The sequence below is a fragment of the Nycticebus coucang genome, chromosome 5 (genome assembly GCF_027406575.1).
Source record: "Nycticebus coucang isolate mNycCou1 chromosome 5, mNycCou1.pri, whole genome shotgun sequence".
Classification (NCBI taxonomy): domain Eukaryota; kingdom Metazoa; phylum Chordata; class Mammalia; order Primates; family Lorisidae; genus Nycticebus; species Nycticebus coucang.
In genome coordinates this window covers 111,568,497-111,583,633 of record NC_069784.1, presented here as the reverse complement: position 1 = coordinate 111,583,633, position 15,137 = coordinate 111,568,497, and the positions used below count along the sequence as shown (strand labels likewise).

Sequence of the window (15,137 nt, the reverse complement as noted above, 5' to 3'; positions counted from 1 at the left end):
ATGAAATAACAACAGACCCCTCAGAAATTAAAAAAATCCTTAACGAATACTACAAGAAACTCTACTCTCAGAAATATGAAAATCTGAAAGAAATCGATCAATACCTGGAAGTACACCACCTACCAAGACTTAGCCAGAATGAAGTGGAAATGTTGAACAGGCCTATATCAAGTTTTGAAATAGCATCAACTATACAAAATCTCCCTAAAAAGAAAAGCCCAGGACCAGATGGCTTTATGTCAGAATTTTAGCAAACCTTTAAAGAAGAACTATTACCTATATTACTAAACCTCTTCCAAAATATAGAAAAAGAAGGAATATTACACAACACATTCTTTTTTTTTTTTCTTTTTTATTGTTGGGGATTCATTGAGGGTACAGTAAGTTAGGTTACACTGATTGCAATTGTTAGGTGAAGTCCCTCTTGCAATCATGACTTGCCCCCATAAAGTGTGACACACACCAAGGCCCCACCCCCCCCTTCTGCTTTTCCCCCTTCATAACCTTAATTGTCATTAATTGTCCTCATATCAAAATTGTGTACATAGGATTCATGCTTCTCCATTCTTGTGATGCTTTACTAAGAATAATGTCTTCCGCTTCCATCCAGGTTAATACGAAGGATGTAAACTCTCCATTTTTTTAATGGCTGAATAGTATTCCATGGTATACATATACCACAGCTTGTTAATCCATTCCTGGGTTGGTGGGCATTTAGGCTGGTTCCACATTTTGGTGATTGTAAATTGAGCTGCAATAAACAGTCTAGTACAAGTGTCCTTATGATAAAAGGATTTTTTTCCTTCTGGGTAGATGCCCAGTAATGGGATTGCAGGATCAAATTACACAACACATTCTACTAAGCAAACATCACCTTGATCCCCAAACCCGGGAAAGACCCAGCAAGAAAAGAAAATTATAGACCAATATCACTAATGAATATTGATGCTAAAATACTCAATAAGATCCTAACAAACAGAATCCAACAACACATCAAAAAATTACACACCACGACCAAGTGGGATTTATCCCAGGGTCTCAAGGCTGGTTCAATATAGGTAAATCTATAAATGTAATTCAGCACATAAACAAACTAAAAAATAAGGACCATATGATTCTTTCAATTGGTGCAGAAAAAGCTTTTGATAATATCCAGTATCCCTGCATGATCAGAACACTTAAGAAAATTGGTATAGAAGGGACATTTCTTAAACTAATAGAGGCCATCTACAGCAAACCCACAGCCAACATTGTATTGAATGGAGTTAAAATTGAAATGATTTCCACTTAGATCAGGAACCAGGCCAAGGTGGCCCATTGTCTCCATTGTTCTTTAACATTGTAATGGAAGTTTTAGCCATTGCAATTAGGGAAGAAAAGGCCATCAAGGGTATCCACATAGGGTCAGAAGAGATCAAACTTTCACTCTTCACAGATCATATGATCGTATATCTGGAAAACACTAGGGATTCTACTACATAACTTTTAGAAGTGATCAAGGAATACAGCAATGTCTCAGGCTACAAAATCAACACCCATAAATCTGTAGCCTTTATATATAAACAGTCAAGGACTCCATTCCTTTCGCAGTAGTGCCAAAGAAGATGAAATATTTGGGAGTATACCTAACAAAGGATGTGAAAGATCTCTACAAAGAGAACTATGAAACTCTAAGAAAAGAAATAGCTGAAGATGTTAACAAATGGAAAAACATACCATGCTCATGGCTGAGAAGAATCAACATTGTTAAAATGTCTATACTACCCAAAGCAATATAAAATTTTAATGCAATTCCTATTAAAGCTCTATTGTCAAATTTTAAAGATCTTGAAAAAATAATACTTCGTTTTATATGGAATTAGAAAAAGCCTTGAAGAGCCAAAACGTTACTCAGCAATAAAAACACAGCCGGAGGAATCACACTACCAAACCTGAGACTGTACTATAAATCGATAGTGATCAAAACAGCATGGTATGGGCACAAAAACAGAGTAGATGTCTGGAACAGAATAGAGACCAAGAGACGAATCCAGCTACTTACTGTTACTTGATCGTTGACAAGCCAATTAAAAACATTCAGTGGGGAAAAGATTCCCTATTTAACAAATGGTGCTGGGTGAACTGGCTGGCAACCTGTACAAGATTCAGACTGGACCCGCACCTTTCACCATTAACTAAGATAGACTCTCCCTGGATAAAAGATTTAAACTTAAGACATGAAACTATAAAAATACTTGAAGAAAGTGCAGGGAAAACTCTTGAAGGAATCGGCCTGGGTGAATATTTTATGAGGAGGACTCCCCAGGCAGTTGAAGCAGTATCAAAAATACACTACTGGGACCTGATCAAACTAAAAAGCTTCTGCACAGCCAAAAACATAGTAAGTAAAGCAAGCAGACAGCCCTCAGAATGGGAGAAAATATTTGCAGGTTATACCTCTGATAAAGGTCTAATAACCAGAATCCATAGAGAATTCAAATGTATTAGTAAGAAAAGAACACGTGATCCCATCTCAGGGTGGGCAAGGGACTTGAAGAGAAACTTCTCTAAAGAAGACAGACGCACAATCTACAAACACATGAAAAAAAGCTCATCATCGTTAATCATCAGAGAAATGCAAATCAAAACTACTTTGAGATATCACCTAACCCCAGTAAGAGTAGCCCATATAACAAAATCCCAAAACCAGAGATGTTGGTGTGGATGTGGAGAAAGGGGCACACTTCTACACTGCTGGTGGGAATGCACACTAATACATTCCTTCTGGAAGGATGTTTGGAGAATAATTAGAGACCTAAAACTGACCTGCCATCCGATCCTATAATTCCTTTTCTAGGTTTATACCCAGAAGACCAAAAATCACAATATAACAAAGACATCTGTACCACAATGTTTATTGCAGCCCAATTCATAATTGCTAAGTCATGGAAGAAGCTCAAGTGCCCATTGACCCACGGATGGACTAGCAAACTGTGGTACATGTATACTATGGAATATTATGCAGCCTAAAGAAAGATGGAAACTTTACCTCTTTCATGTTTACATGGATGGAGCTGGAACATATTCTTCTTAGCAAAGTATCTTAGGAATGGAAGAAAAAGTATCCAATGTACTCAGACCTACTATGAAGCTAAATTATAGCTTTCACATGAAGGCAATAACCCAACTATAGCACAAGACTATGAGGAAAGGGCCAAGGAAGGGGAAGGGAGGGGGGAGGTTAAAGTGGAGGGAGGGTAATGGGTGAGGCCACACCTCCGGTGCATCTTAGAATGGGTATAGGCGAAACTTACTAAAGGCAGAATACAAATGTCTACATACAATAACTAAGAAAATGCCATGAAGGCTACGTTGAACAGTTTGATGAGAATCTTTCAGATTGTATGTGAAACCAGCACATTGTACCCCTTGATTGCACTAATGTTCACAGCTATGATTTAACAATAAAAAAATAAAATAAAATAAACAAGAATAAAATTTCAGAAAGCCAGGCAATATGAAATCAGAGCAAACAGTTCCATAATCTTCAAAACTTAATCCAATGATTGACTAAATTATTTCAAAAAATTGTTCTATAAGCTATAAAGAAGACCCTTATTTTTGTATCTCCCAACATGTGAATTAACAATTCTGATTACTAGAAACTGTGATTACTGACAGATAAATGGAAATTCAGAGAGTGAAAATTTGTTCTTGTGATTTTACAGGGATTGTGAACACGGAGAATTAGTTAAGTTCCAAGCATTTGCAGATTTTAAGAGAATCAGATGTACTTTCAAGTTTGAGGTCAAGTTGAGATATCGAGTATGAGTTGTGCAAAAAGACTAGAATTAAAATCTGCATTCTGAATGCTTGTTTTTGTAGAAAGTAGATGACTCAGCAGCAATAAACACAGTTTTCCTTATATTGCTATCTACTATTTAACATTTATCTGCAAAAACACATTTTTTTTAGAAAATCTTTTAGATTAGACATAGATTATAGATTATATTGGCTCTAGGTCACTTCTTCCATTTTCAGCAATTTTAAAACTGCAGCACAGTTGAAAATATTATGAAGAAACATCACAGTATGTCACTAAGTGATATCTTAGTGAAGTAGTCCTTCAGGATACCTGAGAATGCTTATATTTTCATCATCAATATTATTACAAAAATTATTTATTAAGAGCTTTGCACTTTTATCCGCTGTGTTAGGAAAGCCGGCACTGCTTAAAGAACCCAGTATGGATTCAAATGCATTTCTTTAGGCTCATCTAATCTCCTGGTTTGGTCTGCCACTCACATTTGATGTTCTCAGGATTCAGTATTTGGACCAGTGCAGTGGCTCACGCCTGTAATCCTTGCACTCTGGGAGGCGAAGGCAAGAGGATCTCTCGAGCTCAGGAGTTCAACACCAGCCTGAGCAAGAGCAAGACACTGGCTCTACTAAAAATAGAAAAAATTAGTTGGGCATTGTGGCGCATTCCTGAAGACCCAGCTACTTGGGAGTTTGAGGCAAGGGATAGCTTGAGCCCAGGAGTCTGAGTTTACTGTAAGCTAAGCTGATGCTATGGCACTTTAGCCTGTGCAACAGAGGGAGACTCTGTCTCAAAAAAAAAAAGGATTCAGTATTTGACTTACATGCATCGTGACATTGTCCAGAGCCATCTCATCCCCTTTGCCACTATTAATTACTCTCAACAAATAACACAGCAAAGTGAGGACTAGAAGAACATAGTGTTTAAGGAGACACACACTCTGGCCATGAACTTAGGCTGCCTAAGTTTAAATCTTCTCTCTGTCACAAACCTCTTCATGGTTCTGTTCTATAATCTTTAGAATGAGCCAGAGGATGTAATGTCTGCCTGATAGAGGTGAAAAATTTATATGTGTTAATACAGTAAAATGCTCAGAACAGTTTGTCATTTTGTAGATGGTTCCTATTGGTTATTATTTTTATGTCATTGATTCCCAAATCTACATCTCCAGTCTCTCACCAAACTTCTGGATCTAAACGAATTATTCCCCTCTGCCTTCACTAATTTTACATGCACCTATGATCCCATTTTTCATTAATTGGAATATCTAGAGATGAGACTCAGGAATCTGAGTTTTAACATTCTAGATATTGATACAAACTAAACAATGGAACCATGTTTCTAGGTTTACGTTTCTTGCTTGAGTCATCTCAACTGGAGCTGAACTTATCCCACACTTGTTCTATCATGTCCCCTTTAGAAGCCATCTCTTCTTAGTCATCAGCATCATCTCTGCCCAACACTCAACGAGGTGTCCTGACTTTGACACTGTCGATCTCACATTTTATCCCCATCCTTTCCATAGCTCCTAAATGTATCCTTCTTCTCTCCAATCCTATTGCTATTGACTTCATTTATTTGACAGTTTAGTGTCAGAGACAACCTTTGCCGAGATGCACCATCATCTGTACCTACCTCCATGTTACTCTCTCTACCTGGGACCTCTGCTTCAAGAAACTAAGCTCTGTGTCAGTCCCCGTCTCACACCATGGTGTTGTCCATTAAACACACACGTATTCAGCTCTACTCTTTTCTAGATATGTGTGCAGGATTTTTTTTTTTGCAAAATATACGAGAATGGATGGTGGGTGTTCAGCCAAGCCTGGCAGAGTAGGAAAGCTTCCCACTTCCTGCCCCAGGACCCTCCTCAGCAGGCACCCTTTCTTCCCACTTTGCCTTCCTCACACCTCCCTCTTCCCTAGTTTACCTTATTCATTCTCCAGATTCATCCTTCCCAGCCAATCCCTGTATCATCATGCCTTAGGCTGAACTAAGTGACCCTCCTGTGGTATCGCAAAGAATCCTAAGCATTGTGTTCACTGTGTTGTACCAATGTGATACAACATGTGCCACAGGACTTTTGTGTCTATCTTTCTGCACAGAGTAAAAACTCCTTGAGAGAAAAACTATTTATCATCCTTGAATTCTGGGCAGCACAAAGCTGGATAACTGCAGGAATGGAGGTACACAAAATAGGCCACAACAATAATGACTCCATCAGTGAGACCCCGCCACATGTTGACACAACCACAACTATGAGACGCTGATGTACCAAGGTTACGCACCATGACCAAACTGTTTGAACAGTGCTGCTGCTGACGTATGCCCCTGGAGGCAAATTCACAAACTTGTTAGACCATTGCAGACCATGTCCATATGTAGAAATGTCCAGAAATATAATGAACAGTTACAGAAGAATTCAGATTCCTATAGTCACATTAACTGCCATGTGTTATATTTAATTTGTGCTAGTTTTGAGCAAGTTTTGAGCCCGGGGCCACTTGAAGCATGTATAATTCACATGTGCCTGGTATATTGACTGCCACACTAAAAAAAAAAAAAAAAAAAAATTTCCTTATTAGATCAAGATAGGTCAAGAGATGTGTGAATTACATATGCTTTCTGAGTCTATTGACTCAAAACTAATGTGAGTTAAATACAATTCAAATGGCAGTTAATATCTTGATCTAATAAAACACTGTGCCCCCCAAAAAAACATATTTCTTTTTTCTAGTGTGGCAGTTGAAGTGTTATGGAAGAATTCAGATTTCTATTGTGAGAGTGCTGAAACAAAGACCAGTGGTCTACATGGCAGAGATATTTTAGTTAAACTGCTTTTCAAACTGTGTTCAAGACCTATCTGAGAATCATAACGTGTAACCAAGTTAGTGAAACATTGCATTTTTCTTTCTTTAAAAAAAGAACAAAATAGAAAATAGCAGCCTGAGCCAGCAGGAAAAAGAATATACTATTTCATTTTTATTTCATGAAACTTTTGCTAAACACACACAAATACTGTGCTAGATCTCAGTGTAAGATGAATTTCTTGTTATGAATTATAGTCAAAAAAGTGTGAAAGTCACCATTGAAGAAGATCATGAATCATCTTCATCATTCCTAGGGGATTCTCAGGAGCCAGACACATCTGAGCTGACATGTCAGTCCCCAAACTTTTCATATTTATTCCCTCTGTGGTTAAGCTTCCCCATTTAAAAAAATGAAGAAAATAAGCACAATCGCCTCCAAAATGTATTTATATTCATTACAGTCTAAGGAGGTATGTCTAAATACCTAACATTTTAAAGATTATGTAAGTCATCCATTCTGTCCTTTAGTTCTTCAAAATCATTTTAAAGAAAATTAGTTTTCTTTTTTTTTTTTTTAGTCTCATTTCTTGTTTTTTATTTCATTGGCACTGACATATACAGATACAAGCAGTCCTGATAAGATAAATCAGTAGGACAACATCCTTGGGAACGGGTGGGGGGATGGGGAAGGGTAACAGAGCATGTGCTCAGATCCTTTATACAATGACACGATTCATTCCCAGACACCCAGATGTAGCTCCGTTGCATTCTGCAATGGCTTCGAGGGAAAGGAAGCCTTTCCACTTTTCTTCAATGGCTCTTTTGCAATTGTTCACTTTGGCTGTTGGTGTCCCCCCAGCTGGGACTGGACATTCATGTTATTAGAGAACTGAACGTCTCAGCCCCTCATGTGTAAGCCCCATTATCTGGCATGGGCTGGTGGGTTGGGTGCTGTACCATCGAGCTTTATTACTGTTTGGGTAACAGGAAGAAACCTGGTACTTTTGTACTGTTCAAACAGTCATCCCATTCATGGCCACTGTTTATACCAGAGGAAAATGTTCTCACAGAGAGACCAATAATTTAGAAAATATTTGAACGGGAGGTTGAATAGTTTCTATTGGTGTCTTTATTAGTGATCCCTATTTCTGAGTACAATGTGGTTCTGTTATAATGTGTTCTCTAACTACAGACTTGGTTTATTGTGAGCCAAATCTTGTTCCCTGTATACAGAATAAAATCTCTATTACCACCAAATAAAAAACCTATAATAAGTTTAATTCTTATTGCCAACTTCTGGGATGATAGGCTGAGCTGTGATAAGAATACATATATAGGTAGATACATAAAAATGCAGCTGTCATTTTAGAAGATGAACAAACCTGATAAAATGAGGCATGGGATGCAATTGCAGGTATTTTAGAAAGTGATAAATTTCACTATTGCTAAACCTATGAAAGTTTTCCTAATTATAATACTGATTTGGGTAGAAGCAAGAGAGATTTAGACTCAGGATTAGCCATATATCTGAAGGTTTGTGAGCTTCCAAGTTCCTTCTCCACTTTTGATTGGAATAAACCAGTACTACTGAGAAAGACACAATTCAGTGAATCGATTTTTATAGCATGTAGTAGGTTAAGGTTTTCAAAGTTAGGGGTGTAGAAATAACTTTATTTGTCTATAAACTGATTTAATGTCTATTTCCAGCCCCTATTGTCCTAGAGTGTATGTGGATTTTTCCTGCCCAAGGTTTCAAGAGTAGCATCGACTCATAGATCATCTCACACAGGCATCCCCTGAAACAACCTGGCTCCCACTGGCCTTTCGTCATTGGTCCATGCAGATTGGTGCTGGGTTAGCCCATGTTTCCGAAAAGAAAGTGTGGTGTAGTGTTCAGGTTTCTACTGGATATTGCCATCGCCCTCCAGGGGACACAGAGGGCCTTTGGCTGCTCCAGAGTCCCTTTGGGCCATCAGAAACCCCCGAGGCTACCCAAGGTCAGCCCAGCTCTATGCCAATCACATCAGCAGAGGAGACCTCAATCCTGAGTCATTTTGAGACATGAAAGACTATGAGTCTTCCTAAGGACTGACCCACCTCATATTCTCAGATTCTGCTGCTCCATCAAACTGCATCAGATGCCCGGTGGTCTAGGCCTTCTCTGTACTCATGGTGCAGGGGTATCTTCTCTGGTCTTGGTCCTTCCCTGGAGCTACATCATGGAAAACGGCTCAGATGCCTCTCCCCTCAGATCCCACAAACCTATCTGGGGTCTGTTTGACATTCCTCCCCATGGTTTGGTCCTTGACAGGGGACAAGGCATAGGACTCCTCTTTCTCCTGGATACACATCTCTGCTTTATGGCTCTCTCCTCCCTCCTTCAACCAAAGACCTTCACCAGAATCCCGGCATTGGAAAAGCTTTGTTCTTATGCACTAAATATTCTCCCAGATAAATTTTCCAGCTTTTGACACCTGAAGTTGGTTTGTTGTTTGCTTTTTATCATGTCGTCTCTTTGGTTACATTTGTAATTTGGATATTTTGACACTGTCATATCTTTCTTACAGTATAGAGATAAGAATTCCATATAGCAAAATTCTAGGTAGGGATGCAACTAATTTTTTTTAATAAGTAAGCTTTTTAGAATCCTTTCTAATGAAGCCAGTATGGTGAGATCATTTTGTTTCTATGTGCACAGACAGGTTGTGTTGACTCTAAAATACATTCCTGGACATGGTCTCGGTCTGTTTCTGAGAACCACTTGGGTGATGTTTGTGAGAATCTTGCTCTGGGAGTTTGAAGTCCACCTGTGGTTTTCCTGTTCACTCCCCCAACTCTGAGATCAGGTGAGACATCATAGGAGAAAGAGGATGGGATCTGAAGTTGGTGGTCAGTGTTCTAATAATGGCTCCAGTCTCACTAACTGCTTGATCTGCGAAATCATTTTGCCTCTCTGACTCTTAATCTTTTCAGGTGTAAAAAGCAATTAATAATTCTTAGTTGTCATGTTTGGAGGTAAAGAATTCCCCTGTGCTGAATAAAACATAAAGACTAATTGCTGTTATCCTGTAGCCACTGAGACTCCTTAGGGCAGCCAAGGGAGAGCAATCTACTCATCCCTGCTTTAAAGGAGAAGTGCCTTTCAACCCAGGGGACATCAGATGGCAGGTATAGTTAATGACATGGTGACAGGTTGCAAAGAAGTGGCCTCAAGTGTTGAGGTCAGCCTCAGTAGTTTGAAAGATTTCTAAGAGAACCTGGATACATTCAAGTAGCTTCTCTGACTCACAGGAGTTTCACTAATTCCCTCACTCACAGCATTAATGCAGCCAGTAAGCATTTACTGAATACTTACTATGTACTGAGCATTGTGCTACCCATTGAGGAAACCATCTGAATAAGATAGGATCCTTGCTTTCATAGTCTAAAGAGAGAACCCCCCCAACATCAGAACTTTTTTTTTATTGTTAAATCTTAGCTGTGTACATTAGTGCAATCGCCTATACCCATTCGCATCAGAACTTTTATATTATAATACAAAAATAAAAGCTCCACAGTAGAGGCATGTCTGAAGAAGAATGGAAGCACAGAAAAAATAGAGGGGTGGAGCAAGATGGCTGCTGAGTAACAGCTTCCCTACAACTGGGCATGGTGAGTCTGGGGAGATAAGACTCCAGGCATCTCTGGCTGGTGGGATCTGCTTATAATCATCCCTTTGAGAATACAGGGAGTCAGCAAGGAACTTCTGGACCCCAAGAGGAGGACAAAAACAGTGGAAAACTGGCAAGTGGTTGCATGTCTTCAATCGACCTAATCCCGCCGGCAGCCATAAGTACAAGCACAAGCACCAGTGAGACTGCAAACCGGAAAGACCTTACCTGTGAATTGTTTTGGTGTTTTTGGACTTGGCACTCAGTTGAACTGCCTTGGAGAGAACTTGAGCAGGAGTGTGCAGAACTTTGGGTATTGTCTAGGGCCCTAGACTGAGCTGCTGAGCCTGACGGAGCTAACAGTGTTTGGCTATGGGCCTCAGGGAGCTATTGTGAGAGAACTGCCCTGGCAAGCTCTGCTCTCAGGGTCCCAGAGCAAGGATCAGGTGGGAGCTATTAACCTATTGACTGAGCAGCCTAAAGGTGGGGACTGAGCTGCCTTACAGCCTTAACCCTCAGGGGCAGAGTGAGACTGGTTTTGGCGCACTGGAGCCTCAGGATGTTGCCCTGGGTAGAGTGCTATGGTGTCACAGATCATAGCAACCTCAAATTCCTGGGCTTGGCACTGCCTGGACCTCCATAAGAGCTGTGCCGTGACCCCTGACTCGCAACCTGCACCCACTGGGCCTCCACATACCCTGAACAGGAACTACGGGAGCTGCGCAACACTGCGTCCTCCCTCCTGTACCCACCCAGCCTCCACACCGGCCCGCTCATCTGGCCAGGGACTCTGGTAGCCGCATGCCCTCCAGAGCCCTCCCTGCCTCTGCACAGAGCCCTTCTCCTGGCAAGAGACAGCTGGAGCCTTGGGCTCTCTGTGCCAAACTCACTGGGCACTGGGCACTCCTAGAATCATGCGCACCATCTCCCACCCTGTTGCTGGATCCGGGTGTGTCACACCCCAGAGCTACTTCCACAACCAGAACTCCCTGGCTGGGGCAACCCCAGAGGAACTACACAGGGTCACTCCCTACAAAGATCCAGCAACAATAGAGTGATCCCACTGGGGTCTAATCTTGGAGAGACACCTCCCCAACTCTGAGGATGGCCAGAGGCAATGGTGGGAAACAATCATGAGGTGAAATCAACAGACAAACTCTGGCAATATGAATAATCAGAGTAGATCAACTCCCCCAAGGATCAATGGGGTAGACACAGCACAAGATCCCATGCACAAACAAATAGCTGAGATATCAGAAATCGAATTCAGAATATGGATAGCAAATAAGATTGAATCAGAATTCCAAGCAGTAATCCAAAAGATATCTCAAGAATTCACGATTTCAAAGACCAAATGACCAAAGATTTTGACACATTGAGACAAGAAGTTGCAGCCCTCAAAGATCTGAGAAACACAGTAGAATCCCTCAGTAACAGAAGCAAGGAAGAAGAAAGGATTTCTGACATTGAAGACAAAGCTTTCAAATCCAACAACACATCAAAAAAATTATACACCACAACCAAGTGGGATTTATCCCAGGGTCTCAAGGCCGGTTCAATATACATAAATCTATAAATGCAATTCAGCACATAAACAAATTAAAAAATAAGGACCATATGATTCTTTCAATTGATGTGAAAAAGCTTTTGATAATATCCACCATCCCTTCACGATCAGAACACTTACGAAAATTGGTATAGAAGGGACATTTCTTAAACTAATAGAGGCCATCTACAGCAAACCCACAGCCAATATCATATTCAATGCAGTTAAATTGAAATCATTTCCACTTAGTTCAGGAACCAGGCAAGGTTGCCCATTGTCTCCATTGCTCTTTAACATTGTAATGGAAGTTTTAGCCATTGCATTTAGGGAAGAAAAGGTGATCAGGGGTATCCTCATAGGGTCAGAAGAGATCAAACTTTCACTCTTTGTAGATGATATGATCGTATATCTGGAAAACACTAGGGATTCTACTGCAAAACGTTTAGAAGTGATCAAGGAATACAGCAATGTCTCAGGCTACAAAATCAACACCCATAAATCTGTAGCCTTTATGTAAATCAACAATAACTAAGCCAAAAAACAGTCAAGATCTCTATTCCTTTCGCAGTAGTGCCAAAGAAGATGAAATATTTGGGAATATACCTAACAAAGGATGTGAAATAACTCTACAAAGAGAACTATGAAATTTTAAGAAAAGAAATGGCTGAAGATGTTAACAGATGGAAAAACATACCATGCTCATGGCTGGGAAGAATCAACATTGTTAAAATGTCTATACTACCTAAGCAATATATAATTTTAATGCAATTTCTATTAAAGCTCCATTGTCATATTTTAAAGATCTTGAAAAAATAATACTTCATTTTATATGGAATCAGAAAAAAACCTCGAATAGCCGAAACATTACTCAGCAATAAAAACAAAGCTGGAAGAATCATGCTACCAGACCTGAGATTGTATTATAAATCGATAGTGATCAAAACAGCATGGTATTGGCACAAAAACAGAGAAGTAGATGTCTGGAACAGAATAGAGAACCAAGAGACAAATACAGCTACTTACCATTACTTGATCTTTGACAAGCCAATTAAAAACATTCAGTGGGGAAAAGATTCCCTATTTAACAAATGGTGCTGGATGAACTGGCTGGCAACCTGTACAAGATTCAAACTGGACCCACACCTTTCACCATTAACTAAGATAGACTCTCACTGGATAAAAGATTTAAACTTAAGACATGAAACTATAAAAATACTTGAAGAAAGTGCAGGGAAAACTCTTGAAGGAATCGGCCTGGGTGAATATTTTATGAGGAGGACTCCCCAGGCAGTTGAAGCAGTACCAATAATACACTACTGGGACCTGATCAAACTAAAAAGCTTCTGCACAGCCAAAAACATAGTAAGTAAAGCAAGCAGACAGCTCTCAGAATGGGAGAAAATATTTGCAGGTTATACCTCTGATAAAGGTCTAATAACCAGAATCCACAGAGAACTCAAATGTATTAGTAAGAAAAGAACACGTGATCCCATTTCAGTGTGGGCAAGGGACTTGAAGAGAAACTTCTCTAAAGAAGACAGATGCACAATCTACAAACACATGAAAAAAAGCTCATCATCCTTAATCATCAGAGAAATGCAAATCAAAACTACTTTGAGATATCACCTAATCCCAGTAAGAGTAGCCCACATAACAAAATCCCAAAACTAGAGATGTTGGCGTGGATGTGGAGAAAAGGGCACACTTCTACACTGCTGGTGGGAACACACACTAATACGTTCCTTCTGGAAGGATGTTTGGAGAATACTTAGAGACCTAAAAATAGACCTGCTATCCAATCCTATAATTCTTTTTCTAGGTTTATACCCAGAAGACCAAAAATCACAATATAACAAAGACATCTGTACCACAATGTTTATTGCAGCCCAATTCATAATTGCTAAGTCATGGAAGAAGCCCAAGTGCCCATCGACCCACAAATGGACTAGCAAATTGCGGTACATGTATACCATGGAATATTATGCAACCTTAAAGAAAGGTGGAGACTTTATCTCTTTCATGTTTACATGGATGGAGCTGGAACATATTCTTGTTAGCATAGTATCTCAGGAATGGAAGAAAATGTATCCAATGTACTCAGCTCTACTATGAAGCTAAATTATAGCTTTCACATGAAGGCTATAACCCAACTATAGCACAGGACTATGAGGAAAGGGCCAAGGAAGGGGAAGGGGGGGAAGTTAGGGTGGAGGGAGGGTAATGGGTGGGGCCACACCTATGGTGCATCTTAGAATGGGTACAGGCGATACTTAATGAAGGCAGAATACAAATGTCTATATACAGTAACTAAGAAAATGCCATGAAGGCTACGTTGAATATTTTGATGAGAATCTTTCAGATTGTACATGAAACCAGCACATTGTACCCCTTGATTGCACAAATGTACACAGCTATGATTTAACAATAAAAAAAAAAAAAGAAGAAGAAGAAGTATGGAAGCACAGAGGAATGAACTAGAAATTCTGCCTGGAGTAGCCAGGGAAGGTTTTACAAATTATCAAAGCTCTTTTGACCAAAGAGGATTGAAAAAATGGAGGATGGAAATATAGTGAGAGGGGTATTTTAATGTATCCTAGTTTGCCAAAATGTCACATAAAATTGTCCAGATATAATTCTGTTTCTGTAAAATGGAATGCGTTCCTCAGACCCTCTAAATCCCTTGTATCTTTTCTTACCTAGAAGTGGTATTCATCCTTCTAATGGGCAGAAGATGTATTCATGTTTCTAATGGGCAGTATGCTCCCAGACGGGCTTCATCAAGGTGGTTAATGAACAGACTACTCAGGAATATATTATGTCAATAACTGCAATTCTGTTTTTGATATGTTTTAGTCGTCCTCTCTGGCACAGTTCAGTTCTCTCGACTCATTTTGGTAAGAGTTTTAATGGCACTGATTATCTAAGACTGGGACAGATTACCTCTGAGGCAGTTTGCCTCTCCAAAGTAGTCTACGAGGAACTAAAAAAGTTCCCAAAGCAATGATCTCATGTAACCAAAGTGCAGAGAGAGACAAATGGCCTCCCTTTTGTCTGAAAACCTAGACTTCACTTTGCAGGACTGAACAATTAGCAGTTACACAAAGATTAAAGGACAGATGACTTTGGGATTGGTATTCAAATATGTTTTACACTTTCACTTTCTAATGGTCTCTGAAAAGAAACCTCCCAAAGCAGATTTCATACCCATTATCTGTTTCCAGAATCCATACAAACGACCAAAGGATTGGGTTTAAGAAGTGCATCAGGAATCTAATAAAAACATCTAAATTCATGAATGTATTTTGACAAAAATGTTCGTTTAATATTCATCCCTT

The 15,137-nt window shown here is 39.7% G+C and overlaps 1 pseudogene; it reads left to right on the top strand.

Moving 5' to 3' along the window:
- Positions 1-8,443: 8,443 nt before the first annotated feature.
- Positions 8,444-15,137, top strand: part of LOC128585571 (40S ribosomal protein S8-like) — a 30,190-nt pseudogene continuing 23,496 nt past the window's right edge.